The sequence below is a fragment of the Bos indicus genome, chromosome 2 (genome assembly GCF_029378745.1).
Source record: "Bos indicus isolate NIAB-ARS_2022 breed Sahiwal x Tharparkar chromosome 2, NIAB-ARS_B.indTharparkar_mat_pri_1.0, whole genome shotgun sequence".
Taxonomy (NCBI): domain Eukaryota; kingdom Metazoa; phylum Chordata; class Mammalia; order Artiodactyla; family Bovidae; genus Bos; species Bos indicus.
Genome location: NC_091761.1, coordinates 134,887,273 through 134,914,903, shown reverse-complemented (window position 1 = coordinate 134,914,903; position 27,631 = coordinate 134,887,273). Strand labels below are relative to the sequence as shown.

The 27,631-nt window shown below is 58.8% G+C and overlaps 1 protein-coding gene across 4 annotated transcripts in view; it reads left to right on the top strand.

The window, feature by feature from the left end:
* The window catches only part of ARHGEF10L (Rho guanine nucleotide exchange factor 10 like), a 159,883-nt gene that overhangs the window by 17,084 nt on the left and 115,168 nt on the right, over nt 1-27,631 (top strand). The window contains exon 1 of one of the 4 annotated variants that reach the window (XM_070778017.1): nt 18,098-18,861. The exons of the other annotated variants lie outside the window; for them this stretch is intronic. The gene's annotated coding sequence lies outside the window, so the exon portion shown is untranslated. Of the gene's footprint in view, nt 1-18,097; nt 18,862-27,631 lie in introns of those variants that run through there. 4 annotated transcript variants of the gene reach the window in all.

The window sequence follows — 27,631 nt, the reverse complement described above, 5'->3', positions numbered from 1 at the left end:
AGCGCAGAGCTGGTGTCGCCAGGGCTGCAGGCTGTTGAGAGTGCAAGTCAGACGAGATGGAAGCACAGAGGCGGGTGGGCCTCTATTGTCAGAGCACCTTTGGAAGATTGATGGGGCTGGAGTCCGAAGTGGGAGTGGCTAAGGGGCCAGGAGGGGACCAAGTGCCAGATGCTGGCCAAGCAAAGAGGGGTTGGGAAAAGGTGTCCTGGGGGAGGGAAGTGGGGAGACCCAAGGGAGTGGCTTGTGCTGGGGGCCAGGACGGCTTCAAGAGGGGACAAAAACAAAAACAAAAGAAGTTGTTTTTTCACTTTTTGGCTACACCCTGAAGCATGAGAGATCTTAGTTCTCTGACCAGGGATCAAACCCGGCCGTGCATTAGAAGGTGCAGTCTTAAGCACTGAACTGCCGAGGACGTCCCCAGGAGCCTGTTCTTTAGGCAAACGAGAGAGGGTGGTCCCCGGTGTGATGAAGTGGGTGGGGGTGGTGGGGTGAGGTGCTGGGCCCTTGATGGGCATTCAGTTCAGTCGCTCAGTCGTGTCCGACTCTGTGCGACCCCATGGACTGCAGCACACCAGGCCTCCCTGTCCATCACCAACTCCTGGAGTTTACCCAAACTCATGTCCATTGAGTCGGTGATGCCATCCAACCATCTCATCCTCTGTCGTTCCCTTCTCCTCCTGCCTTCAATCTTTCCCAGCGTCAGGGTCTTTTCTAATGAGTCAGTTCTTCACATCAGGTGGCCAAAGTATTGGAGCTTCAGCTTCAACATCAGTCCTTCCAATGAATATTCAGGACTGATTTCCTTTAGGGTGGACTGGTTGGATCTCCTTGCAGTCCAAGGGACTCTTAAGAGTCTTCTCCAACACCACAGCTCAAAAGCATCAATTCTTCGGTGCTCAGCTTCCTTTATAGTCCAATTCTCACATCGATACATGACTACTGGAAAAACTATAACTTTAACTAGACGGACCTTTGTTGGCAAAGTAATGTCTCTGCTTTTTAATATGCTGTCTAGGTTGGTCATAGCTTTTCTTCCAAGGAGCAAATGTCTTTTAATTTCATGGCTGCAGTCACCATCTGCAGTGATTTTGGAGCCCAAGAAAATAAAGTCTGTCACTATTTCCACTGTTTCCCCATCTATTTGCCATGAAGTGATGGGATCAGATGCCATGATCTTAGTTTTCTGAATGTTGAGCTTTAAGCCAACTTTTTTACTCTCCTCTTTCACTTTCATCAAGAGGCTCTTTGGTTCCTCTTCACTTTCTGCCATAAGGGTGGTGTCATCTGCATATCTGAGGTTATTGATATTTCTCCTGGCAATCTTGATTCCAGCTTCTGCTTCATCCCGCCTGGCATTTTGCATGATGTACTCTGCATATAAGTTAAATAAGTAGGGTGACAATATACAGCCTTGACGTACTCCTTTTCCTATTTGGAACCTGTCTGTTATTCCATGTTTAGTTCCTTTTTTTTTTTTTTTTTTCCTATGTTTAGTTCTAACTGTTGCTTGACCTGCATACAGATTTCTCAAGAGGCAGGTCAGGTGGTCTGGTATTCCCATCTCTTTAAGAATTTACACAGTTTTCCATCCCAGCTCCTTAATGGGACCAGGGATGCTTTTAGGAAATGGGAGAAGATGGGGTAGATTTGGATTGTCCAGAAGGAAGGTTGGAGACAGTCCCAACTGACAGCCTCGTGTTTCTCAGTAAAACCTTGAGTGGAGGGTGGTGAGGTCAGGGCCCACCAGGACTATGAGGGCAAGAATGGGGAGGGAGCAGGCCGCCCGGGGAGGTCATTCTGTAGCCCCTAAAGGAACGGGCAGAGATGCCTGGGTCCCCACAGTGGCGGAAGCAGCCTCTGACCCCTGTTGTGTGGAGAGAAGGGAGCAGAGAGGTCGGAGGCTGGTCTGAGATGGCTCAATGGGGCTGAGCCCCCGTTCCCTGACTCTACGGGGTCTGTGTTCTCCAGGGCACTAGGTGGCTGGGTCGCTGGACACGGGTGGCAGATGAGGGCAGTGCCTGAGCCGGTCGGGAGGGTGGTGTCCAGGCTCTCGGAGGACCCTGCAGCAGAAGCTCAGCGCCCTGGCACGCCCACGTCCCACTTGCCTTCCCCAGAGGTCAAGTGCAAGGAGTCCCCTTTTCCTGCCAGACACTGAACTCCGCCCCCAGGGGGATTGACTCTCCAGCCCTCACCATGGGTGAGCTGCGGGTGCTGGGGGAGGGGGAGAGGCCCGAGAGGTGAGGTGCACCCGGGCAGGGGGGTGAAGGCACGCGGCCAGCGAGTCGGCCACCCCACCCAGGGCTGCCCAGCCTGCCGAGGACGCCGCCGGAGCTCACGGATCTGTTACCTTGTTGTCATTTGCTTGCGTTCCTCCCCGCCTGGCACGTTTGTGTTGGACACTTACCAGGAGCCGGGCGCTGGGCTCGGAGCTAGAGATGAGTGACATACGGTGACCACGTGTCTGGGGCGGGTGTTGGGACAGGAAGGTAACTGATGGGGGGGGGGGTGCGCCTGACCGGGCAGAGGTGCTCAGGGAACTACCCCGGGGCAGGGGGTGCTGGGCGGAGCAGGGAGAGGAGGTGGCCCCGGTGTGCGCAGGGGCTGGGTGAGCGCACTGTACCGCCCCGCCTGGCGGAGGAGGTGTGGCCCGGGACCCCGCCCGAGAACCTGCTGTCTCACTAGGACCTCACAGTGTATCTTGTTCAAGAGTTTCAGTCTGGGGAGGGACATGATCAGTGTGCTCAGAACTTTCTGTCCTGGGTGGAGACTGCGTTGGAAGGGACAGGAGAGGTCAGGGAGGCCTTAGAGCTGTCACAGGCGCTCTGACTCCTGGGTCATTGTTCAAACTCTGCTGCCTCCTCCGTGCTTCCCAAACTCTGCTCATTTCTCTTGACTGAAGAGGTTCCTGAGACTCAGAGAGGTTAAGCAACTGGCCTGAGGCCACACAGCGTGGCAGGTACTAGTTCCTCAAGTGAAACAGCCAGAGTCTCAAGGGTGGAAGCAGGTGGTGAGTAACTCGCAGAGAGGGGCTCGCTGGAGTCCCGTGGACCATCACCGTCTGCAGGCCCCCTCGTGCCTTTAAGTGTTGGCCTTTGGCGTCCCAGAGGACGGGTGGTGCCCCTGGGGGGGGGCAGGGGAGGAGCTGGGTCACTGCTGGGAGCTGGGAACCTGCCTTCCCAGTAGCCAGCCCTGTTTAAGCAGTTTCCTGGGGCATTGGCTCCCTCCCCAGTGAGTGACTGGAAAACTCTGGGGCTGGGCCAGGTCATGTGAGGCTGCGGGGGGCGGTCTCAGGGCGGAGGGGCGTGGGGGGCAGAGGCTGTGTATCATTGATGCCAGGAAGAGGCCTCCTCCTGGGGGCGGGGAGACACGGGGAGGAGGTCCCAGGCCCGGTCACTTGGGCGGCTGTCTCGGCTCTCTGGAGTCTGCTCTACCCACCTGTGAGGCAGGGTGATACCGAACGTGCTTCCAAGGGAGTGGAAAAAATACACAGTGTTCGCTGAACGTGCCGGGCAGTACACATTGTCTTCTTTCGGTTCTTTTTAGGTTTGTAGGGTCATTGTCTCCATTTTACAGATGGGGCAGCTGAAGATCAGAGAGGGTAAGTAATTTGCCCAGTCACACAGCTCGCAAGTGACAGAAGGTAAACCTTCTGTGCCTGGCTCTGGAGCCTCCCCTTGAAGCCCCTCTGGGCCCCTCAGACTTCCTTGGCAAATCACCCGATACGGTCCTGAGGGGCTTCTGCTTTCTGCCACCCCACTTTGGGGGCACCCCAAAGCTGGTCCAGCCCCTTAAGTTTTATCACAAGCCCTCAGAGCCCCAGTGGCCCGAAGCCCCTTGGTCATCATTTCATGAGCTTCCCAGGTGGCTGAGCGGCAAAGAATCCACCTGCCAATGCAGGAGACGCGGGTTCGATCCCTGGGTGGGGAAGATCCCCTGGAGAAGGGAATGACAACCCACTCCAGTATTCTTGCCTGGGAAATCCCGTGGACAGAGGAGCCTGGCGGGTACAGTCCACGGGGTCACAGAGAGTCGGACACGACTGCAGGACTAAACAGCAATGTCATTTCACAGCCACGTGGGGGCAGCACTTCAGAGATTCTGACCTGCCCTTTTACTGCCCAGGGCCTCAGGAAGAGCCGTGGCTGGGAGCCCAGCAGCTGGGTTCTACTCCCACTTCCTCAAACCAGCCAGGAGAGCGTGGGCAACATTTCACCCTACCCCTAACTTCACCCTCAGCCTTAGTTTTCCCTTCTGCAAAAGGGGCAGATGGAGAATCTAGGGTCTCTTAATCTGATGCTCAAGCTGGTTTTAGAAAAGGCAGAGGAACCAGAGATCAAATTGCCAACATCCGCTGGATCATGGAAAAAGCAAAAGAGTTCCAGAAAAACATCTATTTCTGCTTTATTGACTATGCCAAAGCCTTTGACTGTGTGGATCACAATAAACTGTGGAAAATTCTTCAAGACATGGGAATACCAGACCACCTGACCTGCCTCTTGAGAAATCTGTATGCAGGTCAGGAAGCAACAGTTAGAACTGGACATGGAATGACAGACTGGTTCCAAATAGGAAAAGGAGTTCGTCAAGGCTGTATACTGTCACCCTGCTTATTTAACTTCTATGCAGAGTACATCATGAGAAACGCTGGACTGGAAGAAGCAGAAGCTGGAATCAAGATTGCCAGGAGAGATATCAATAACCTCAGATATGCAGATGACACCACCCTTATGGCAGAAAGTGAAGAGGAACTCAAAAGCCTCTTGATGAAAGTGAAAGTGGAGAGTGAAAAAGTTGGCTTAAAGCTCAACATTCAGAAAACGAAGATCATGGCATCCAGTCCCATCACTTCATGGGAAATAGATGGGGAAACAGTGGAAACAGTGTCAGACTTTATTTTTTGGGGCTCCAAAATCACTACAGATGGTGACTGCAGCCATGAAATTAAAAGACACTCCTTGGAAGGAAAGTTATGACCAACCTAGATAGCATATTGAAAAGCAGAGACATTACTTTGCCAACAAAGGTCCGTCTAGTCAAGGCTATGGTTTTTCCTGTGGTCATGTATGGATGTGAGAGTTGGACTGTGAAGAAGGCTGAGCACCGAAGAATTGATGCTTTTGTGGTGTTGGAGAAGACTCTTGAGAGTCCCTTGGACTGCAAGGAGATCCAACCAGTCCCTTCTGAAGGTGATCAGCCCTGGGATTTCTTTGGAAGGAATGATGCTAAAGCTGAAACTCCAGTACTTTGGCCACCTCATGCAAAGAGTTGATTCACTGGAAAAGACTCTGATGCTGGTAGGGATTGGGGGCAGGAGGAGAAGGGGATGACAGAGGATGGGATGGCTGGATGGCATCACTGACTCGATGGACATGAGTCTGAGTGAACTCCGGGAGTTGGTGATGGACAGGGAGGCCTGGCGTGCTGCAGTTTATGGGGTTGCAAAGAGTCGGACACGACTGAGCGACTGAACTGACTGAACTTAATCTATGAGTATGAGGGTTCTGGTTTCCAGGAGTCTGCAAGAATCAGATGTTTGCCACTTTTTTCCTACTTCCCATCCTCTGTCCCTTGAGGGGGAGGGGGAGATTGAATCGAGAAAACCTCAGGGAGCCGTATAGTTAGGTAGCGCATATGGTGTAAGCACTGACGGGCACCACTGTGTGCCCGGCCCAGAGTGGGCCGCTTCGTGTGTAACTGAGCAGCAGGCTCCCTGATAACGGGGAGGTGGGTGTTACTGGCTGCGCTGCAGATGTGAGAACTGAGGTCTGACGAGGTTGGCTGGCTTTCCCGAGGGCCACGCCGTAGTTACCTGCATGCGAGGGCCAGACTTAAACGCCTGGGAGCAGCGCTGGGGGTCCTTGTGGGATCGTCTTGCCTCTCAGCCCATCATATGGAGCTTTGGGCAAAACCCGCCCTCTGGGTCCCACGCCGTCCACCCACCCTGGAGCAGCGGTGATGGGGGCCCGATCTGCACACGCTCGCTGGATGAGTCACAGTGGAGATGTTGATGGGACCACGTCCGGGAGAGCAAAACCGCACTGAGTCCGCTGTTGGCCGAAGCTCAGCCTCACGGGTAGCCCGGCCCTGGACGCAGGCCGCGACCGTCTCCTCGTTCGCCGCCCCCTCCCCTCCCCTCACTGTCTGCAGTCTGTCCTCTGTCTTCCCGAGAGGACCCTATAAGCACGCTGGGTGCCGTGGGGACCCTGGAGGCGGGCTGCAGGCTCATCCCCCCGCCCCAGCCCTGTGACTTGGGCAAGGCCTGTAATCCTCTCGGCCTCCAACCTGCTTCATCTGTGTCACGATTTAAGCAGACTCTGAAGTCGTAGCACTTTGCTTTCTACACTGGTGCTTCATGGTCTGACCACTGAACACTTATTTTTGCGGTAAGACTCTATTAGCATATTTCAGGACACAGGTGTTCCCCAGAACACTTGTGCAGACTGAGAAACACTGATGTTGGTGGTTTCCCGGGACGGTTTAAACTCAGGCCCTGTGGACTGATTGCTGAGTTTGGGGGAGCCTCCCTACTGAACTGTGATAATGAGCCCCCTCTCCAATCTCCCTGGAATCCATACCAAACTGTTTCTGCCCCTTCCATTCTCTGAGGCCTCCTCCTCCCTGGAGCGCGAGGCGCTTTATCACCGTCCGTGGTGGAGACGGCAGGAGCCTTCCGAGGAAAGCCACGCTGTCTTCCAGGGGCCGCAGGACTGGCTGAGGTACCCCGCTCACCCGGAGCAGGCTCGGAGGAGGGGAGGCTGGGGCACGGGCCCCCGGCTGCTGGGCTGGCTCTGCCCCTCACTTGCTGCTGACCGTGGACGAGACGCAGGCCTCAGTCTCCACACCCGTGCGGTACGCGGCTGGGTGTGGTGCCTGTTGGCCCCTTTAGGGCTGATGCTCCGAGCAGTGGGCACACTTGTTGTTTGGGTTTTTGACCACATGGCATGCAGGATAGCGCCCCGGCCGGGGATCGAAGCTGTGTCCCCTGCAGTGGAAGCACGGATTCTTAGCCAGGGAAGTCCGTGGGAGTGGGCACAGTGGGTACCTTTTCGTCTCATGCCTCCCCTTGCCGGCTTCTTGGAATCACCCAAGGTGCCCTAGTTTTCTTTTTCTGGCCGTGCCACGTGGCTTGCAGAATCTCGCTTCCTGGATCAGGGATTGAACCTGGGCCCAGAGTCCCAGCCACGAGGCCACCAGGGAACTCCTAAGTGTGCAGATGGGAACTTTTCTCTCTCAAGAGGTTAGATGTGCCTGAAGGTGCCAGACGCAAGCAGGTGCCCTGAGCACCCTGGGGACCTGGAGTCAGTAATTCTCATACACTCTTGCTGCCATCGCCCCGACAGCCTGCAAAGAGTGCCCATTCTTGAGCCTCACCCCAGGAGACTGTAAGCTTGTAGGCTGGGGTTGGACCTTAGAATCTACATTTTGAAAAGTCCCCCTCTCATTCAGGTTGTTCTGAAGTCGGTAGTTCAGGGGCCACACTTTGGAAAGGGCTGTTAGACTCTTTGCGTTGAAGAAGGCTTAGGAGAGCGACAACCTGCCAGGCTCGGTGATGGCTCCTCGTGACCCTGCTCCATGTTGCCCCCTTCCTTGGTCACAGCCTTCAGTAGCCAGCTACTCTGCTTCTTACAAGCTCGCATTTCCCAAGCATGGCCGATTATCAGAATGCACAGGAAGCTTTTGAACAAAATGTGGGTTCTTGAGTCTCACCCTTAGTGATTCTAAACCAGCAGATCTTGGCTGGGATCAGAGGTCACCGAGTTTAGAACGCCCTCCAGGTCTTTTTTTGGTTGTTTGCCATTCTCGGGTGCAGTGGTCTAGGTCTGGGGAAGGCATTCAGGACATACCTGTCAGGTCAGACGCAGTCTCGGACATCACGTCACGTGTGCTACAGCCTGGTGAAGGGGGCAGAGTGATCACGTAGGGGTGTTCAGCCAGATGGGGAGACGTGTCTAGAAAATGACCAGGTCAGACTAAATACCTGGGCAAAGCTGGTTGTTGTTCTGTCACTCGGTCGTGTCCGACTCTCTGTGCCCCACGGACTGCAGCACGCCAGGCCTCCCTGTCCTTCCCTGTCTCCCTGAGCTTGTTCAGAGTTATGTCCACTGAGTCGGTGATGCCATCCCACCATCTCTGCCTCTGTCTGGCCTCCTGGTAAATTCCAGACTGAAGCAGAGCCTGAGATGGGTGGCCTTGGCTCACTACTCATGGACCCTGTCATTTTCCATTCACTTAGTATTTTATCTACCCACCCATCCGTCCATGTATTCCTCCATCCATCCATAGATCCCTAATCCACCCGTTTGTTTATCCATCCGCCCTTCACTCTTGAATCTCCCATGTGCTGAGGGCTGCCCTGGGCACCGGAAGGACAGGCATGGAGAGCACTGTCTCTGCGCTCAGGGAGCTCACTGTCCCGTGGGGGAGTCAGAAAACAAAGCACATGATTCCCGTCTGGAGTGTTAGTCTCTCAGAGGGCTGAGTGGCTGGCTCCCCCAGTGGGCCTCTTGGAAGATTTCCCTGAAGTTGGCTTGTGTTAAGGTTCAGAATGTAGATGGGTGGGTCCCAGGCAGATGACACAGGGCACGGCTTCCAGGCCGAGAAAGGGTCAGGAGGAGGCAGGTCAGTCTCACGTCCGCAGCCGCCTCCCTCGGTCCCAGCCTCCCCTTCACAGGCCCACACTGGTTTCCGGGGCCCTTTGGAAATGGATCATCATCCGAGGGGCTTGGAGTCTTCAGAGCCGGCTGCTGCAGGCAGGGCTTCTCACTCGTCTGTAGGGTCATGGGAGGGACCCTCCTTCCCCCAGCAGCCTGGGCCTGGGGGCCTGGGGGCCTGGAGGGACTGGGGTCCATCACCCCTCCTGGCCCAGCTCCCTACCCCACCCACTTCACATCCCCACTTGGTTTGAGTTCTCAGGGCTGAGTGATTCGGGCAGGTCTGATGCCCTAGAAGATTTGGGTCATAAGCAGGTGAATATTAATCACGGAGTCTACTCCCAGGGAAAACCTGTTTGGGCTGGCTGCCTGGAGGACCGCCAGGTTCTGCGCCTCCCGCCCAGCTGAGGGGTGGGATGGGCAAGCACCCTCCAGCGGCGGAGAGGGAGAGGGCAGGTGCTCCGTTCCGCGTGGCTGCGTTCGCCTGACGCTCCTGTCTCGCCGTCAGCAGCGGTGGTGTCTGGTTTACAGTGGGGAGGAAACCGAGGCACTGCGAAGGCAGGCGGTCTGCCTAGGTTTGCATAGCTGGGGAGGGGCGGGGGCTGGAGCTGGGCCGGGAGGGTCTCCCGGCAAAGCCCCGCTTTCCCCACGCTGGGCTCCCAGCAGTTTCTCCGCTCCTCTGGGGCCACTCCAAGGTGCCGAGGTTTGCTCTCTGGCAACTCTGAGCCGGGGCCTCAGGGTCTCCTTTTGTCAGGTGGGGGCAGGCTGGCATGGGGTCCCTGGCAGGCAGGGCCGGGCCCAGGACACCCGGATGCAGTGATTCTGCAGGTAGGATCCCAGGAAGCTTTTCTTCTTTGCAACATACAGAGCTCTCCTGGGGCCTGGGCATGGCTGTGGGACTGACTGCCTGGCTAATCACCTAAGCCTTCCCTTGGGGACCCTGTACAAGGGGGACACCCAGGCCCCCCATCCCTGTCCTCCAGGAGCTGACCCACCAGCAGGAATGAGGACGTAGGATCGGGGCTTAGGGAGCTGGTCCTGCTACCTTTGTGACCATGGGCGGTGCCTTCGTCTGGCTTAGCTTCCACAGCTCCCTCTGAAAGATGGGAACTGTACTTTGTGCCTCATCAGGCCATGGTCGGGGGTGGTGAGACTGTTCCCAAAGCTCCTGGTGTAAAGTCGGTGCTCAGCTGCCCGCCCTCCTCAGGCCCTCACGGGGTAGTCTTCTCAGGCTGAGAGTGACCCGCAGGTCTGAGAGGGGCTTCCTGATGCCCGCAGCCCCGGAGTGTGGGGTCGTCCTGCAGGCATTGGGGATGGGGCAGAAGAGGACGGGGGGATGTGGGTCAAGCTTTGTCCAGGAGGGAGCAGGAGGCTGCCTTCGGCTCGGCCCCCCACCCCCAGCCCCGTGGGCAGTAGCAGCCCCAAACCCTTGGCCCTTCTCCCAGACCAGACAGTCAGAGCGTGGGAGAGGAAGTGACTTGTCCTGCGCTGGTGGGAGTTGGTGGCAGAGCCAGCCTGACCTCTCACCCAAGGCCCACGGGCCCTGACGCTGCTCTGTCCGTTGCTGGGGCCGCGGCCCCCGGGCCTGCCCCGGAGCCAGCTGAGACCCGCATATTCTGGGGTGCGTGACTCACAGGCTGGCCCTGCCTCCGCCAGCTTGCTTCGGGTGTTCCTCTCTTTGCTTTTCCTTAATAGGGTCTCCCGTGGCGCTCGCCTGTGCTTTCTCGGGGCCTGGAGGGGCGGTGGCTTTGCCCCGGGAAACGTGTCCTGGGGTGCTGCTGGGCGGCCCGGGCTCAAACCTGGGGGAGTTCGGAGGGCGGCGGGCTCTCTGCTCTCCGGCTGCCTGACCTCGGGCAGGTCACTGTGCTTCTCTGAGCCCCGCCTTCGGGCTGGGTTCAGTTGCACCCACATTTATTGACCCCTGTTGGCTGCTAGGTGTGGCGCTGGGCCTTTCGGGCAGAGCAGCGAGCGGACTCAGCCGCGGTCCTCTGGGAGCCTCGAGAGAGAGGGGCCCGTCCCGTGGGGACCGGGCTGCTCCATCCCGAAGCGCACGTGAAGCCCCACACCTGGCTCCTGGTTTCACTAGAAGCTCAGCGATCCAGTGCGTCTGAGTCCGTGCCAGTGAGAGCAGTCGCTGGGCTCCCCTGTCAGTTCCTGTCACTCGGATTTCACACCTGTGAGCAGGAAAGCGCAGGACCTAATTCTGGAGGGACGGCCTTGGTTGTCCGTGCATGTGGGCAGTGTGAGTCAGCGTCCCGGGGGTGAGCTGAACCTGCCGTGTTCCCACGTGTGCCCTGACCTTGGCGAGGAGGACGTGCGACCCAGGTCACATCGCAGGCCGTTCACCCCCTGGCATGTAGCGGGCACCCAAGAAGTGTTTGCTGAGCTAAAGAGGCGGACAGTGGCGGCCTGGGACTCCTCCTAGCAATTGACATGTGGAAGGAGGGCCAGCTTATGAGCGTCCATGCAGCAGGGAGGAGCCTTGTCCTGGAAAACTCCACAGGACCGAATGAGGGCAGGTTAGACCTTTCTAATGGGAGAGCACCCCTGTGGCTCAGACTGTAAAGAGTCTGCCTGCAACGCGGGAGATCTGGGTTCGATCCCTGGGTCGGGAAGATCCCCGGAGAAGGAAGTGGCAACCCGCTGCAGTATTCTGGTCTGGAAAATCCCATCGACGAGGAGCCTGCCCTGAGGGGCTTCAGCCAGGCTCGGCCTGATGTCTGGTGGCCCTCCCCGCAGCAGAGGGGAGGGCGCTGGCTGGTACCCAGAGGCACAGTGGGGCCTGGGTCACGGCCGTCCCTGCCTGGGGGCCTGCTCCAGTGCTGGGCTGGGGGCTGAAGGGGTGAGGGTGGATCCCTGGTCTCTCGGGAAGCTGCCTGCTGGGGGCCTGCTCCAGTGCTGGGCTGGGGGCTGAAGGGGTGAGGGTGGATCCCTGGTCTCTCGGGAAGCTGCCTGCCTTCAGCCCCCAGGTGGTTCCTGTGAGGATGCCCCGCAGGACTTACTGTCTTTGCGTCCCGCTGCCTTGGGAGGGGCCCGCTTACTGAGGCTCTGCTGGGGACGGCGTGGCCAGACCCCTCGCCGGGGCCCTGGCTAGAGCACCCTGTCTACCGGTCCCCCCGCTTCTCCTCTTGACATGCTGCCCGTGGGGGCCCCGTCCTACCAGCGCCCCCGAGTGGGGTCCTCCCGGTCCCACCGCTCACCTGAGTGCTTCCCAGACAGCAGGGCAGCCCAGTGCAGGGTGCCTGCTCGAGGCTGAGGGACGAAGGTGTGACTGTCCCGGGGTTCCAGGCACAGCCCTGCAGCCAGGTGGCCTGGCGTCCGAGCCCAGCTCCCCCGTGTGTTGGCTGCGTGACCTTGAGCCCTTTTCTTCTCCTCTCTGTGCCTCTGTTTCCCAGTCTGTAGAATGGGAGTGATAACAGTTCCTCTCTCAAAAGGTTGTTATGAAGATTGACGTGATCATAGGACTGAAGGGCCTGGACTCACTCTGGGCCCTTGGCAGGAATGATTGCATGTTCAGTGTTGTGGTGCTCACCCTGGAACCCGCTCCTTGATGGCACGGGGCCTAGTGCCTGGGCCCTGGACTCCACCCACTCAGCACTGCCTTCAGGGCTGAGCTCCTGGGCCAGGTCTCTGGGGAGAGGCGGGTCAGGGCCGCGGAGGGGCCCCGACTCCCACTGAAAGCCCCCTGCCGCCTCCCTCCCTCCCTCCTGCTCCCTGCTCCAGGGCGTGCCGAGGTGAACTGTATGTGGTTTCGTTCACTGTTTGAAGGAGCATCGACCCCCGTCTGTGTTCAGGGCCACTCCCAGGAGTCCCCCAGGCCCCCAGGTCTCCCCCGCAGAAGCCCCCCGCCTGCTTTCGACCGTGGGTGCCCGATCCCTGCTGGACCGCGAGCTTCGGGGTCTCGGGGCCGTGTCCGTCCTTCTCACCACCGTGCCAGCCCAGCGGGGCCGCGCCTGCACCCAGCTCGCTGAGGTGCTTGGTGAGTAAGCCATGTGCCTCGGCTAGGCTGGGGGTCAGCGGGAAGGGGGGCCTCGCCCCTGGCCCTGACAGCGCTCCGTCTGGTGGTTTGTTTGTGAAATCAGCGATGGCTGCGAGATGCCAGAAACAGTGCTGGGTGCTGAGCCCGGGAGGGGTGAGCCATGGTCCTCGCTTTGAAGAGGCTGCCCTCTCTCCCCGCTTCCTGCCCCTCTGCCCACTTCCTGTGTTCCGGATGCCACGCCAGGTGGTGGAGGCACACGGAGAAGCAGGCCATGGTCTCTGCCCACAGTCTCTGCTCCGAGATCCACGAAAACAGCACAGGTCCTTTGGAGACTTGGAGCCTGGTATTATCTGCCATGGAAACTGGTAGCGGTGATTTTGGTCTCTGTGTCCCTGTGACTGAGAGCAGTAAGGCGACCCTGAATTAACAGGCCACAGTCTGCTCTGATCCTCAGAGGACTTGACCAGACACCCCGTGACCAGGGGTTTCCACCTTGGCCCTGTGGACACCGGAGCCGGACGATTTTCTGTTGCGGGGCCGGGCTGTGCGGAGCATCCCTGGCCTCTGCCCTCTGCATGCCACTCGCTTCCCCTGCCCCCCCAGCTGTGACAACGCAAATGCCTCGTGATGTTGCCACATGTCTCTTGGGGGCAAAGTCATCCCTGTGGAGAACCACTGCCTTAGCTGGATCCGTGAAACTGTAATTGTGTAAGCCAAATGGAATGGAAAATTTGAATTCCAATATTGCCTCCCTCCAAAAAAAAGCAAAAGAGGAAAAAAAAAAGCGCCCACAACATCCCGTATTCCTTGGCTTTGGCTTAAAATCCAAACATCCGTTGGGAGGTGGGAGGGCCCTTGGAAGCTGGAGCAGCTGTGAGCTTTGGCCCAGAGGCGGAGCCTGTGGCGAAATGGGCGGAGCCATCACCAGGCCCGATCCCCTTGTTCTGAGCAGCTACGGTGTAGGGCGGGTGGTCCAGTGACCACGTGGAGTCCACGGGACCAGCGTCAGCCCTTGGAGAGTTGAGCTGGAATGTTGGACTGTTGCCCTCAGTCTCAGCTGGGCCCTGGCATTCTCCTCCACTGCGTGCATGTGTCAGTCTTTGCGACCCCGCGGACTCTATCCCGCCAGGCTCCTGTGTCCAAGGGATTTTTCAGGCGAGAATACTGGAGTGGGTTGCCATTTTCCTCCTCCAGGGGATCTTTTCCGCCCAGGGGTTGAACCTGAGTCTCTTGGGTCTCCCACTTTGCAGGCAGATTCTTTGCTTGCTGAGCCGTCAGGGAAGCCCATATGATGGACTTAGTGATTGTTTAGCATCTGCCTGCCTGTGGGGTTGTGGACTTCAGCGAGGCAGGAACCGAATCCCCAGAACCTTGCGTGGTACCTGGCATGCGGTAGTGCTCAGTCAAGTTTTGTGGAATGATTAAGAGAGATTGTTGGATGGATCCAGAGAGCTAACAGCTGGCTTCCTGGGAACTTCCCTGGTGGTCGGTAGTTAAGAATCTGCCTCCCAGTGCAGGGGTTGTTAGGGAACTAAGATCCCACCTGCCTCGGGGCAAATAAATCACAACAAAGACCCAGCTAGGCTAAACAAAAAAAAGCCTGGTTTCCCGCCCTCCCCAGAGGAGGGCGTGGGGCCTGGAGGCTGGTCTAACGTGTGGGGCACACATGTGGAAGGTGGGCCCTTCATCACTCACCTCCCGGTTTGCATCCTTTTGGGAAAGGAGATGCTGTCTCTGCCCCTGACTGAGACCCTGGCCACAGGACAGACCTCGGGTGAACCTGGCGAGGGGCTCAGCCTTGGCAGGGAATGCACAGGTGTCTGAGCTTCTGCCCACCCCCCAGCCCACACCAGTGTGGCTTTGTGGAGCGCCTGTTCGGTCTGGTGGCTGCAAGCAGGGAAGCGAGCCCTGGATCCTGGAGCCACGGATCCTGCCTTCCCAGGTCCGTCTCTTCCCACAGGTCAGTCGAGGATGCTCCTGGTACGGTGTCAAGTGACAGGCAGGGGCAGCCGCGGCGGGGGAGGCACTGTGAGCTTGTTGCCTGGAGGGGGCTTGCTCTCCCTGAGTTTAGCATTTGGGTTCAAGCAAGGAAAGCAGCCTGATGTCTGTGGCTCTCTGCAGGCCGAGTCTCCGGCCGGGGCTTTGCATAGGGCCCCTCGGCAGCAGGCTGCGAGGCTGCCCCGCCCCGCGACCGCAGCGTTCAGGCGGCTGGACCGTCTTCCTGGCTCCATACACTGGGTTTCGGTGGTCGCCGTGTTTCGCCCCAACTGAGGAAACTCAGCGTCGCTGCCTCCTTTTGGGCCTTCTTCCTGACTGCGACCCCCCTTTCTGGAATCTTGACCTTTTTTTGTTTGGCTGTTCCTGGTCTTAGTCTCAGCACACAGGGTCTTCGCTGAAACACGCAGGGTCTGCACTGCAACGCACAGAATCTAGTTCCCTGACTGGGGATCCAACCCGGGCCCCCCTGCACGGGGAGCAGAGCCTTTCTCAACCACTGGAGCACCAGGGAAGCCCCTGGAGTCTTGACTTTGCAAGGGGCAGGACGCAGGTGGAAACTTTGTGGAGCTGAGTGTTAGCCTCAGGGCCGGGTCCAGCGGTCCCTGAGCTGTCAGTGGGCAGCCCTGGCCCTCAGTGGGGTCACGGCACAGTTAGACGCTGTGAGAGGGGCTGCCCCCTTCTCATCTGGCTCTCACTGGCCCAAGAAGGCTCCTGACGACAGTGATGGGGAGGCCCCGGGGACCACTCAGCTCTGCCTGGGACCCCCTTCTTGTAGACGGGGCTGCTGTCCAGTTAGAGGGAGGTGCTCATTCATTCATTCAACGAACGTCTGTTGAGCACCTACTGAGTTCCAAGCTCTCCTCAAAGCATTTTATGTGAATTATAATCTCAGTTACTGTTGAAGTCGGAGAAGGCAATGGCATCCCACTCCAGTACTCTTGCCTGGAAAATCCCATGGACGGAGGAGCCTGGAAGGCTGCAGTCCATGGGGTCGCTGAGGGTCGGACACGACTGAGCAACTTCACTTTCACTTTTCACTTTCATGCATTGGAGAAGGAAATGGCAACCCACTCCAGTGTTCTTGCCTGGAGAATCCCAGGGACGGGGGAGCCTGGTGGGCTGCTGTCTATGGGGTCGCAGAGAGTCGGACACGACTGAAGTGACTTAGCAGCAGTAGCAGCAACTGTTAAAGTGTTAGTTTCTCAGTACTGTCCGACTCTTTGCAACCCCATGGACTGTAGCCTGCCCGGCTCCTCTGTCCATGGGATTTTCCAGGCAAGAATACTGGAGTGGGTAGCCATGCCCTTCTCCAGGGGATCTTCCCGACCCAGGGATTGAACCTGGGTCCCCTGCATTGTAGCCGGATTCTTTACTGTCTGAGCCATCAGGGATATCTTATTTAATCCTCATAAAAGCCCTTTGCAGTGGGGATCTTAAGGAATGGCAATCCATTCCAGTACTATTGCCTGGAAAATCCCATGGACAGAGGAGCCTGGTAGGCTACAGTCGGGGTCGCAAAGAGTCATACACGACTGAGCGACTTCACTTTCACTGTGGAAGAGGGAACCAGGGATAGAATGGTGAATAATGTCTTTGTGTCATAGTGAGGAGGTGAAGGGCCGGTCACTCCTACCTGGGACTTCCCGGGTGGCTCAGTGGATCAGACTCCGTCTGCCAGTGTGGGGGACGCAGTTTCGATCCCTGGTCTGGGAAGGTCCCTCCTGCTGCGGAGCGACTGAGCCGGTGCGCCAGCACTGTTCGGTGAGTGAGGCCCGCTCTTGGTGCTGTTAACTGCTGAGCCTGAGCCCTGGAGCCCGCAAGCAGCAACTGCTAAGCCCTTGCCCTGGAGCCTGCCCTCTGCAACGAGGAGCCCCTGGGGGGAGAGGCCTGCGCTGCGCTGAAGAGCAGCCCTGCTCTGCGCGACTAGAGAAGGTCTGTGCAAGCAGCGAAGACCCGGAGCAACCAGAAATAAACAAGTAAAAGCCACGCTTGAGGCCTGATGGCAGCAAAAAGGGGCTCCCAGGGGACACCCTGCAGGGCCGGAGGCAGCCTCAGGGTGGGGAGCCCTGGGTGCAAGGGGCACCTCGCTCCCACCAGGCAGCGGGCAGGCTTGGAGCTCGTGGCGCCCGTGCGGGTTCTGCACCAAGGGCTGTGAGGAGGGGCACAGGCGTCCTCTGCAGGACGGGCGGCGGGCAGTGGGCAGCGTCTGAGCTGCCCCACCCTCTAGGAGTCCAGTCACGGTCTGCTGAGCACCGGCCTGGTGTTTGGAACGGTCCCCCCCGCCCCCTGCCCCGGGGTCAGAGTCCGAGCTTTGACTCCCTCCCAGGACAGCAGGCTTCAGGGCCAATCCGTTTCATGGTTGAAACCACCTCCTTTCCCGCCGAGCTCCTCCAGCCCAGCCTCCTCTGCTCTCTGCCCCGAGCCCCAGGCAGCACCTCTGGGAGGCGAGACGTTCACTGCAGGGGTGTGCGGTGATGGATCCCTCGGTCTGTTGAGGAAGAGGCAGGCGCTACAGGGGACAGACGTGGCCGGACGTCTCCACCCGGGGCTTCGTCACGGATCGGCCTCTGATGGCCTTCTTGGCTGTGGATGGATCTCTTTACGTCCCTGGGCCTCAGTTTCTTCCTCTGTAAAATGGGCTGATCCCGTCCCTCGTGGGTGCCCCCTGCTTTTGGGGCTTGGTTGGAGGACGGGCTTTTCTGTGCCTCCCTGGCAGTTGCGGAGGACAGGGAGCTCTGGGAACACACCCACATCTTCCCTGGGGGAGGCTGTGGAACATATTAAAGGGGCGGCTTGACTCTCAGTGCTGCACCTTGGGGCTGAGGCCTCTGGGTTCCCTGGAGCTCCGCACAGGGCATTTTAGGAGACCCCAGATGCTGCCCAGACAGCTTGCCTCGCCTTGCTGGGGTGGGCTGAGTTATTTTTTAGCTCCGAGTTCTGCACGGGTTATTTCTTCCTGCCCAGAGCTCTCTCTGGGACAAAGTGACAGCCTCTTCACTGAGGGAGGCAAGGCTTGGGCCAGAAGAAGAGGCTGGAGCCAGAGTGGACCCCTGTGGGCTGCGACCGGGAGGCTCCCTCCACGCGGGCAGACTGCCCGTGGGGGCTGTGTGACCCTTCGCGGGAGAGCCAGGCATGTGCCAGGGTCCTTCACCTGCCTGCCAGAGTGGCAAAGGGCTGCAGCCACGGCTGCCTCAGGGTCCTGTCCCCTCTCCCATCCCCATGCTCCGGACTCACCGGAGCAAGAACCTGGTCTTTGGGGAGCAAGTTTGTAGCAGTAGTCCCGCCCACCCCACCCCTCTTCTGATCACTGCCTGACACAGGCCCCGGGCCTCTTCCCAGATGGGTTTTGGGGAGCCGCCTCCTGCACGGCTTGGCCCTGAGTTGTCTGTGCAGTTCTCTGGGGAGGGGCCGTCCTGGCTGAGGCTGGGTTCGGGCGGGCCTGGTGTGGGGGCCCCGGGCCTTGGCCGCCTCTTCCCCGCCCCTGAAGGTGGAGGTGGGACAGGCCTCGGGGCTGGCATGGACTGGCCTTCCTTCACTCATGAGCAAGTGTGTGTCGAGGTCTGCTGTGTGCCAGGCGCTGCTCCAGGGCCGTGGATGGAGCGGTGGAAGTAAGCGATCATGTCCACATTCTGGTCCAGTGTAAGCAGCTGGATGTATAGACGCCTGGAGGGTTAAATACCACGAAGACGGGGAAAGCAGAGGCTGAGGACACGGTGTGCCGTGGTCACGCATGTGCTGTTTGAGAAGCGGGTGCTTGGAGGGGCCTCTGAGAGTGGCCTTGAAGCAGAGCCCTGACGCGGTGCAGGCGTTGCCCTTGAGTGTAACTAGGCACGAGTGTTTCAGGCAGAGCAACCAGCTGGTGCAGGGCTTCTCTGGTGATCCAGTGGTTAGGGATCCATCTGCTAATGCAGGAGACACGGGTTTGCCCTCTGGACCGGGAAGATCCCACGTGCCACAGAGCAAGGAAGCCTGGGCTCCACGGTGTTGAGCCTATGCTCTGGAGCCTAGGACTACAGCTGCTGAGCCTGTACACCCTAGAGCACGTGCTGCATAAGGGAAGCCACCCCAGCGAGCAGCCCGCACGCCGCAGGGAAGAGGAGATCCGGGCAGCAGCGGAGACCCGGCACAGCCGAGAACAAGCAAGCAAAGCCGCCAGTGCGGAGGCCCCGAGGTGGGGCGTGTGGGGGCCTGCACGTGGTCCTGGTGCCTCTGGTGGAAAAGCTGTGGAGAGAGGTAGGCTTTTAAGTCAGGGAGGACGGGGAGGGGCTCTTCGGGTGGGGTCTTGTAGGCCAAGGTGAGGAGCCCGGTTTCCACTGTGAATGAAGTAGGCATCTGAGGGTTTGCTCAGAGGAGTGACTCGACTGCTGGTTGAGAACAGAGTATGTCGGGCGAGGGGTGAAGGGGGAGCAGGAGGCCCGTCAGGGGCTGATGGCCCTCGAGGAGATGGCGCTTCGGAGGGGGTGGTGGAGTGGGAGCCACCGAGGTTGGCGGATGGGAGGCATGCAGGTGTGAGGGGCAGAGGAGCCAGGGCTGGGTCCGAGGGCTGTGCCTCTGGCATGCTGGGACTGCCCCCAGCTGAGGTGGGATGCTTGGGAGCAGGGAGGGCAGGTGTGGACCCTGGAACGCACCTGCTGAGCAGGCGTACTTCTGGGCAGAAGTCTGGAGCTCCTGGGGAGGTCAGGCTGGCAGTGTGACCGTAGAAGTGGTCTTTAAAACAGAAATGGTAGAGGTGGTCTTCCCACAGAAACGGGATGTTCCTGGTGGTCCAGTGGCTGAGGCTCCACGAGGCCCGGTATCTGGAGGTCCTTGGCCCTTTCTGCAGCTTGGACCGTCCATCCTTTGCCACGTCCCGTCAGATTGGAGTCCGACAGACTCAGACGGGAGGCCTGGAGTCAAGCCCCTCCACCTCCTGGTCCCACCTCGTGTTTCCTGGGTGACTTTGGGAAGTTGCTTCCTCAGCGTGAACCCCAGCTTCCCATCCGTGAATCCGTGAAAAAGACCTTTTGGGCTGTCCTGGTGGCTCAGCTGGTAAAGAATCCGTCCACAATGAGGGGGACCTGGGTTTGATCCCTGGGTCCGAAAGATCCCCTGGAGAAGAGAAAGGCTACCCACTGCAGTATTCTGGCCTGGAGAATCCCATGGACTGTGTAGTCCATGGGGTCTCAAAGAGTCAGACACGACTGAGCGACTTTGACTTTTCACTTTTTCCAGCCTGGAAATGCTCTGCTGATGGTATGAATATTCTAGAGTTACACTGGTACTAAATTGCCCGAGAGGTGGGCTTTGGATGGAGAAACTGAGGAGCAGAAAGGTGAAAGGGTGGTGCAGAGCCCGTGCTTCCAAGTGTGTGTGCAGGGCCCCATCGCGTGGGCCGCCCAGGATGTGACCAAGGATGCAGAATGCTCTGATCAGCAGTTTTTCACCTGGCCCTGTAGCCTGGGGCCTCCTGCCTGAACTGGCTTGCTGGAGACAAAGGGGTTAATGTGCTGGAGGCAGGAGTGGGGGGGCACCTGGAGGAGGAGGAGGGGGAGAAAGAAGGGGAGAAAGAAGGGGAGGGGCTGTTCTGGGGGCTGTGCTGGCTCTGGTTTCCTAGCAACAGCCCCCACGAGTCCCTGCCGCCAGGGGCCCAGTGGGATCCTCTGCCCGGTGGCCCCCTTTGGGTGACTGCCCCCCACCGGTCCTGCCTGGGGATCCTGGACCCGGAGCACGCCCAGGAGGTCAGTGCAGGGAGAGGGGACGCTCATCCGGGGCCGGGACAGGGCCTCCATTGTCCGAGGCTCAGCCACTGGCCAGCCGCACCCCTGCCCGCGGCAGGAAGCCCATTGAGCGGCCTGGCGCCCGGCGGGCAGGGAGCGGAGCTGGAGCTGCTGTGCCTCCAGCACTCCAGGCTCCTGCCCGTCACCCCTGCCCTCAGCCACAGCCCATCTCCGTGATGCCCGGTCTGCGCTGCCCTCCCGTGAGAGCCGCCCTGGGCCTCCCCTCCCGCAGCCCAGGGACTCGGCTTAGAGCGTCTCTCTCTCTGCCCCGTTTTCCTCGCCGGTTGTGGGAGCCCAGTTGGGCAGGGGGTCTGGTGCACGGCAGTGCTCAGGAGACACCCGCGATGACCACTTCCAAGGCGATCGCTGTGTGATCTCATGGGTGGCGAGGGTTCCGGAGGTCAGGCCGGGCGTTCTTGTGTTCGGGCAGCCTGGCCTCCATGGAGCGATCAGCAGGATGGGGCAGTGGGAGCCCCGGGAAGGGGACTGAAGTCTGTGAAGGCCCCTCGGGTGCCGTCAGACGTCTTTCCTCCTGCACCGGCGTCTGACGGGTGATGAGAAGCAGAGGGTGAGTGCCTGCCTGGGTCTAGCCGGGAGGGTGAGCCGCAGGTTCAGTGTCTGGAGCTGGTCTCTGCGGCCCCAGTGGAGCACGGTCCATGCGTCTCATCGCGCTCTGTCTGGGGCTCTGAGCCCTGGACGTGTCCTTCTCGCTGTCGCCCCGCCTGTGTTTTCTCGGCTAAGCCCCCGTCTCTCCAGAGCCCCGCGAGCCAGCGCCCTGCACGGTCTGCAGCCGGGGGTGCTGCGTGCACTGTCCTCCCGGCCCTGGTCCTTCTGGGCAGAGGACCCTCGGGGCAGCGGAGGTTGTCAGCCGGGCCATGGCCCCCTCCCGGGGCAGGGGCACCCCAGCCCCTGGGCTCCTCGGTGAGGTGCCCTGGGCAGATGCAGGCCCTCGGCTCTGTTCAGTGAGTGCGTCTCCACGGTGGGTGGTTTGCCGGTCCCGCTGCAGCCCCTGAGAGGAAAGGAAGCGGCCAGCCTAGGCAGGGAGACAGTTCCGACGGGGCCGGCAGGCGTCCCGGGGTCACCTGTGCTCCTTGAAAGCAGCCTTTCTCTGGCGGCACACGTGAGCTCCCAGTTCAGGATTGCGAGCTGGAGCGCAGGGCTGGGGGCTTTCTGGCCACACCACGCAGCACGTGGGGGCCTGGTTCTCTGACCCTCGGCCCCTGCCTTTGAAGCGTGGAGTCTTAACCGCCGGACCCCTAGGGAAGTGCCCCCCGCAACCGGTCTTTTTAGTTTTCTGTAAAACATTACTTTGGCTGTGTTGGCCTCTGTTGCCGTGTGCGGGCCTTCTCTGGTCATGGTGGGCTGGGCTCGTCACTGCGGCCCCCAGGCGTCTCCTTGCTGTGGCTTCTCTTTGGCGCACAGGCTCTGGGGTGTGTGGGCTCAGAAGCTGTGGCCGGGTTTGGCTTAGTTGAGTGAGCTCAGGGCTTGTGGTGCAGGGGCTTAGTTGCCTCGAGGTATGGGGAATTTTCCTGGACCAGGGATCAAACTCACGTCTCCTGCCTTGGCAGGCGGACTCAACCAGTGGATGTCCAGGGAGGTACCCTCTCCCCCGCCAACACGCACAGGTATTTTTTTAAACCAAGCTTGGGAAACACTGCATAAGATGAGTCTGGGGAGGCCTCGCAGAGGAGCAGGGTCTGGGTTTTAAAGGTTGAGTAGGATTTTGCTTATTGGCTCTGAGAGGTCTCACTGGAGGGAATAAACAGACCAAGCAAAGACCCAGAGACACAGAACAAGTGGGCTCAGGGATGGGCCTGAAGCTGGAGCTCTCAGGCCAGGCCTGGGAGCTGCTGAGATGAGAGAGAGTGGCGGGGAGTTGGCGGGGGGCAGGGGGGAGCGGGGGAGGGGTTGGGTTTCATTTTGAGGTGACAAGGAAGAGCCTGAGGGTGTGTATTTCGGGACAGCCGCTGTGATGGCAGAGCTGGCGGGGTGGGCCGGGCTCACAGCTGACAAGGGCTGAAAGCAAGCGTGGCCCCCGGAGGGTGTGCCCGCAGCAGGACCCCCCGCCCCCAACCCCGTCTCACCTCCAGTCCAGCACTTTCTTCCTGGCTTCCAGGCGCTGGACACGGTGCCTCTGAGGCCAGAGTTGCGGGCGAGGCCGGGCCAGAGCCTGGCCCTTGTTTGGCTGTGTGGGACGGGCTGGCGTCTCCCCTTCCTCTGGTGAGTCTGCAGCCCACCCTCCCCTCCCCAGCTGCACTCTCCCTCCAGCATCCAGCCTTCCCGGTCCTCACCCTCCTGGCCTGATTTGTGACGATCAGAGAGGCTTGCTTGTGTGCTCCTCTCGGCCTCATTTGGGCGAGTGGTTGGGGCCAGTCAGTGGCGTGGGAGGTGGGAGTGGGTGCAGTAATACAGAGCCCGCCTGCCAGCGCAGAGGCGTTAGAGACCCGGGCTCGATCCCTCGCTTGGGAAGAGCCCCGGAGGAGAGCCTGGCAATCCCTCCAGTATTCTGGCCTGGAGAAGCCCAAGGACAGAGGAGCCTGGCGGGCTACAGTCCATGGGGTCGCAGAGTTGGACACGACTGAGCGACTTAGCACGCATGGCCAGTTTCAAGAGCTAGTGAGGAGGGCCTGGTGCAGGCAGCCCGGAGGATGACTTCCTGTGACCTTGAACTCTAGAGGAAGGACAGACTGACAAGGCTTTGCTTAAATTAGAGCCTGGAAGACACCTGCTGTGGCGAGCAGGGCCGCTGAGGGTGGAGGCAAGTGTGAATCCGGCTGCTCTCGGGGTTCCGGTCGCTGAACTTGACCTGCTTGGTGGGCACACCCAGAGCTGGGCTGGTCCTTTGCTTCTCTCTCCGCCTGAATGAACTTGAGAAGCGCTGCCTGGGGGCTTCTCTGGCAGTCCAGGGGCTAAGACTCCGAGTTCCCAATGCAGGGGGCCCAGGTTCGATCCCTGGTCAGGGAGCTGGATCCCACATGCCGAAACTAAAGATCCTGGTGCTGCAACAGAGACCTGGTGCAGCCAAATAAAATATTAACAAACAAAAATAAATATTAAAGAAGCACAGCCTGCTTCTGGCCATTCTGTGCGGCGTCACCAGGAAGAGCCGTGTTCAGGGGGCCTGCCTGCCTGTCCAGTGCTGGTGGTCGTTTTGAGAGAGCGATGACCCCCAAGAGCAGAAAGTCTCCTCTAACCCCCACCCACGCGGAGGGCTGTGAACGGCACCGTGAGGACAGTGGCCGGGGCGCCGGGAGCTACACCCGCCCGCACCGCAGCCCCGGGCTCAGGAGCACAGGGTTTCCGTGGGGTGGGCGGGGGAGAGGCTAGATTGTAACGGTGGCAAGTGGCGGAGCTGGGGTGTGAACTCTGATCGACCAACGGGTTCCACCCTTTCCGCGCCGCCTTGAAGCTACTGTCTGCTCCGACCTGTGATGTTATTTAGCCTTTTTGAAAATGAGAATGCTTGGGGCGTCCCTGGCAGCCCAGTGGTTAGGACTTTGAATCCACAGTGGTGGCTGGGGGCCTGATCCCAGGTCAGGGAGCTCAGAGCCGAGATGTTCATGGCCAAAAAACCAAAACACGAAAGAGAAGCAATATCGTAACAAATTCAATGGACTTTAAAAACGGTCCACAGCAAAAAAAATCTTTAAAAAATGAGAACGCTTATCTTCATCTTCCCTCCTTGTAATGCTCACTGTAGAAGAGCTCGAAAACTCAGAAAAATGGAAAGACAGTGGGAAGAAAACCTGTGGAACCCTGCCGCCCTAGCGAGCACTGTTCATCCCCTTTGTGCGTTTCCTTCTGTCCTCTCCCTCCCTGCGCTTCAGGAGCCCACTGGGAGTCCCTGGATGTGGGCGATCCAAGCCGCTCTTGGTTTTCAGTCGACTTCCCTCCCCAGCCAGGCCGCCTCTTCTGCCAGAGACCGGCCCGGCAGGAGGTTCTGGGTCGCTTTTCAGAGAGAGGCTCGTTTTAGGGGCATCGCAGCACATTTCTCCTGGCTCAGCCTTCCAGCCTGAAGCTTCCAGGCCACACGCAGCTCAGGAGAGACGTTTAAAAAACTAATCAAGGAAGTAGCCAAGCAACCCACCTGCTTCTTCCACACGTTCACACCTACGCCCCGCTCCTGGCCCTGCCAGCCTGTGGCGTCCTCCGGGCGGGGGCCGTCCTGCCCACTTTACGGAGATGTGGCCCGAAGCTCTGGGAGGCCAAGGGGAGGCCTGGGGTCCCACCGTGCGGCTGAGGCGGAACCCCTCCTGCAGATGGATCTGACTTCGCCCAGGTCCCCGCAGCTTGAAGCCCTCGGGTTCCCCCCTGAGCCTTCCCCAGGGTCTCTTGCACTCCTGGGGCACGGAATCCAGACCCCCGGTCCCAGCCACTGGCCCCGTTTTGGTGGTGACATCAAAAACGGGCATCTTGGCATCAACCGAGCCTGCCAGGGCTCTGAGGCTGAGCTTGGGTGCTGCTGGGAGCCCTGTGGGCCAGGTACCAGGACCCCAACTTTATAGGCGAGGACACTGAGGCTCAGCTCACCAGCCAGTGGGGAAGACACTTCCAGCCTGGGTCCCAAGGCAGAGCTTGGTCGTCACAGCCTGTGCCCTGGATGCTAATGACAGCCGAAGAACGGTGGGTCCGAAGGACCCTTCCAAGAGTGTTACCTGTATTTACTCTTAATTTTCTTGAGGACCCCATGAAGTTGGTCCTTTTTAATCCCCATTTTGCAGATGAATAAACTGAGGCCCAGAGGTGGTGTTAAATAGCTCATCCGAGTATGATAGCCCCTGAGCAGCGGGGCCTAGGCGGTATTGGGTAGCTAGCCTTGAACTCTCGGCTGGCTGCTGTGCCAGGAGGGTCTCTCGCAGGGCCCCTGGCTGCTCTGAGCCTGCCCTCCTCACTCACTCACCCTGAGCCCTGGCACACATGTGCAGAACGATCGCCACAGGCTCTGGGTGTGCCGGGGGCTTGCTGGCGTGTGTCCTTGCCTGGGGAAGAGAGAAGGGAAAACAGATGTCTGTCTGGCTGCTCGAGTTAATCATCGCGCCTTGGGCTGTGTGCGGGGTCGCTTCATTGTCTGACGTTTGCGACCTTATAGATGGTAGCCCACCAGGCTCCTCTGCCCGTGGACTTTCCTAGGCAAGAGTACTGGAGTGCCATTTCCTCCTCCAGGGCATCTTCCCAACCCAGGGATTGAGCCCACGTCTCTTAAATCTTCCCCAACCCTTTGCTGAGAGTTTTCAGCGTGGGACTGAACGACGCGGTCACGCACTTTGTGGAGATCAACTGGCTTTTAATCAGAGTGAAAAGTGCGGTTCTCTGACCCTGCCCATCCCGCCTAGGAGGGTGCCCCACAGGTTCATAGAGTGAAAAGTGCGGTTCTGACCCAGCCCATCCCGCCTAGGAGGGTGCCCCACAGGTTCACAGGGTGAAAAGTGCGGTTCTGACCCAGCCCATCCCGCCTAGGAGGGTGCCCCACAGGTTCACAGGGTGAAAAGTGCGGTTCTGACCCAGCCCATCCCGCCTAGGAGGGTGCCCCACAGGTTCACGCATCCATGGCTCGAGGCCAGGTGTGTGGAGAACGGATTATAGCACCAAAGCCTGGAAACAACCTCAGCGTCCACTCGGGGATTATGTCAATCATGCCGGACGCCCGCCCCCAGCACTCTGCAGGCATTAACGCGAGACTCATGTCTATGTACTGTGCTTTTCTGAAATGACCTTGGAGCTTCTCCAGCAGAAGCAGCGGTTGCGAGGGCTCCCCGGGTGATGCAGCGGCTGTCTGCTGTCCCCCTGCAGGGCTTGCGGGTTCGATCCCTGGCTGGGGGGCTCCTGATAGACCCCCACATACTGCACGTGGCCAAAAAGGAGGAGCTGCTGAGTGAAGTCAACCAGACGGGAAGACAGTTATGTAATGTCACTCATATGTGAAATCTTAAAAAACTGACACAAATGAATTTTTTTACAAAACAGACGTAGATAGCAAACTTACGATTATCAAAGGGGAAAGCGGGGTGGACGGAAAGATCAGGAGTTTGAGATTGACGCGGTGCTGCGTGTAAAACGGGCTTCCCTGTGGCTCAGGGGCAGAGTCCACCTGCACCCAGAAGACGATGCAGGAGACGTCGGTTCCATCCCTGGGTCGGGAAGATCCCCTGGAGGAGGAAATGGCTACCCACCCCAGTACTCTTGCCTGGAGAATCCCAGGGACAGAGGAGCCTGGTGGGCTACCGTCCGTGGGATCGCCAGGAGTTGGACCCGACTGAGTTGACTTAGCGTGCACGCACGTGTATTAAATACATAAACAATCTGTATAGCACAGGGAACCGTTCAATACTGTGTAAAAAGCTATAATGGAAAGAATCTGAAAGCGAATAGGTGTGTGTGTAAATGTACACACACACGGAGTCACTTTGCTGCACACTGGGGCATTGTGAATAGACCGTGTGTGTGCCAAGTCGCTCAGTCGTGTCCGACTCTGTGCGACTCCGTGGACGGTACTCCGCCAGGCTCCTCTGTCCATGGGATTCTCCAGGCAAGAATACTGGAGTGGGTGCCATTTCCTCCTCCAGGGCGTCTTCCCGACCTGGGCATTGAGCCCACATCTCTTAAGTCTCCTGTATTAGCAGGTGGGTTCTTTACCCCTAGTGACGCCTGAGAAGCCGTAAATAAACCTCAATTTTTAAAAAAGTGGTTTTACCACAGGGTATGCAGTGTGCTTCCTTCTGCATAAAGCAAGGCATTTATACAGATGAACAGGCTGGTGCACGCACGGCACAGTCCTGGAAGGATTCATAGAAACAGGTCGCAGCAGTCACTCCTGGGGAACCTGAGAGACTGCCTTCTCATGGTCAGCTCAGCCTCTGTGTTGTTTGGACTTTGAGAGAAGTGGAGCACTGTGGTTATAATTGAGCACACGCTGGGGTCCGCGGACCGGGTTCACGCCCTGGCTCTGCCGCTCACTATGTGTGATCTTGGGCTGCTTTACTTCTCCCCTCTGGGCCTCACTTTTGTCTTAATTTGGATGAATAGATATTAATATTTGTAAAGCTCTCAGAATAAGGTCTGAGGTAGAGTAGGCACTGCATAGATGTTTGCTATTATTAATCAATTGCTATTTACATGCATTCTACTTTTATTTAGGAAGCCAGCTAATGTAAACAGAGGCTTTAGGATTGGAATGGGAAACAGGCAGGCAGCCAGAGTGCGGCAGGCCCTGATGAGAAAGGAGGGTTTGGAGCTCTCCCTCAGGGCCG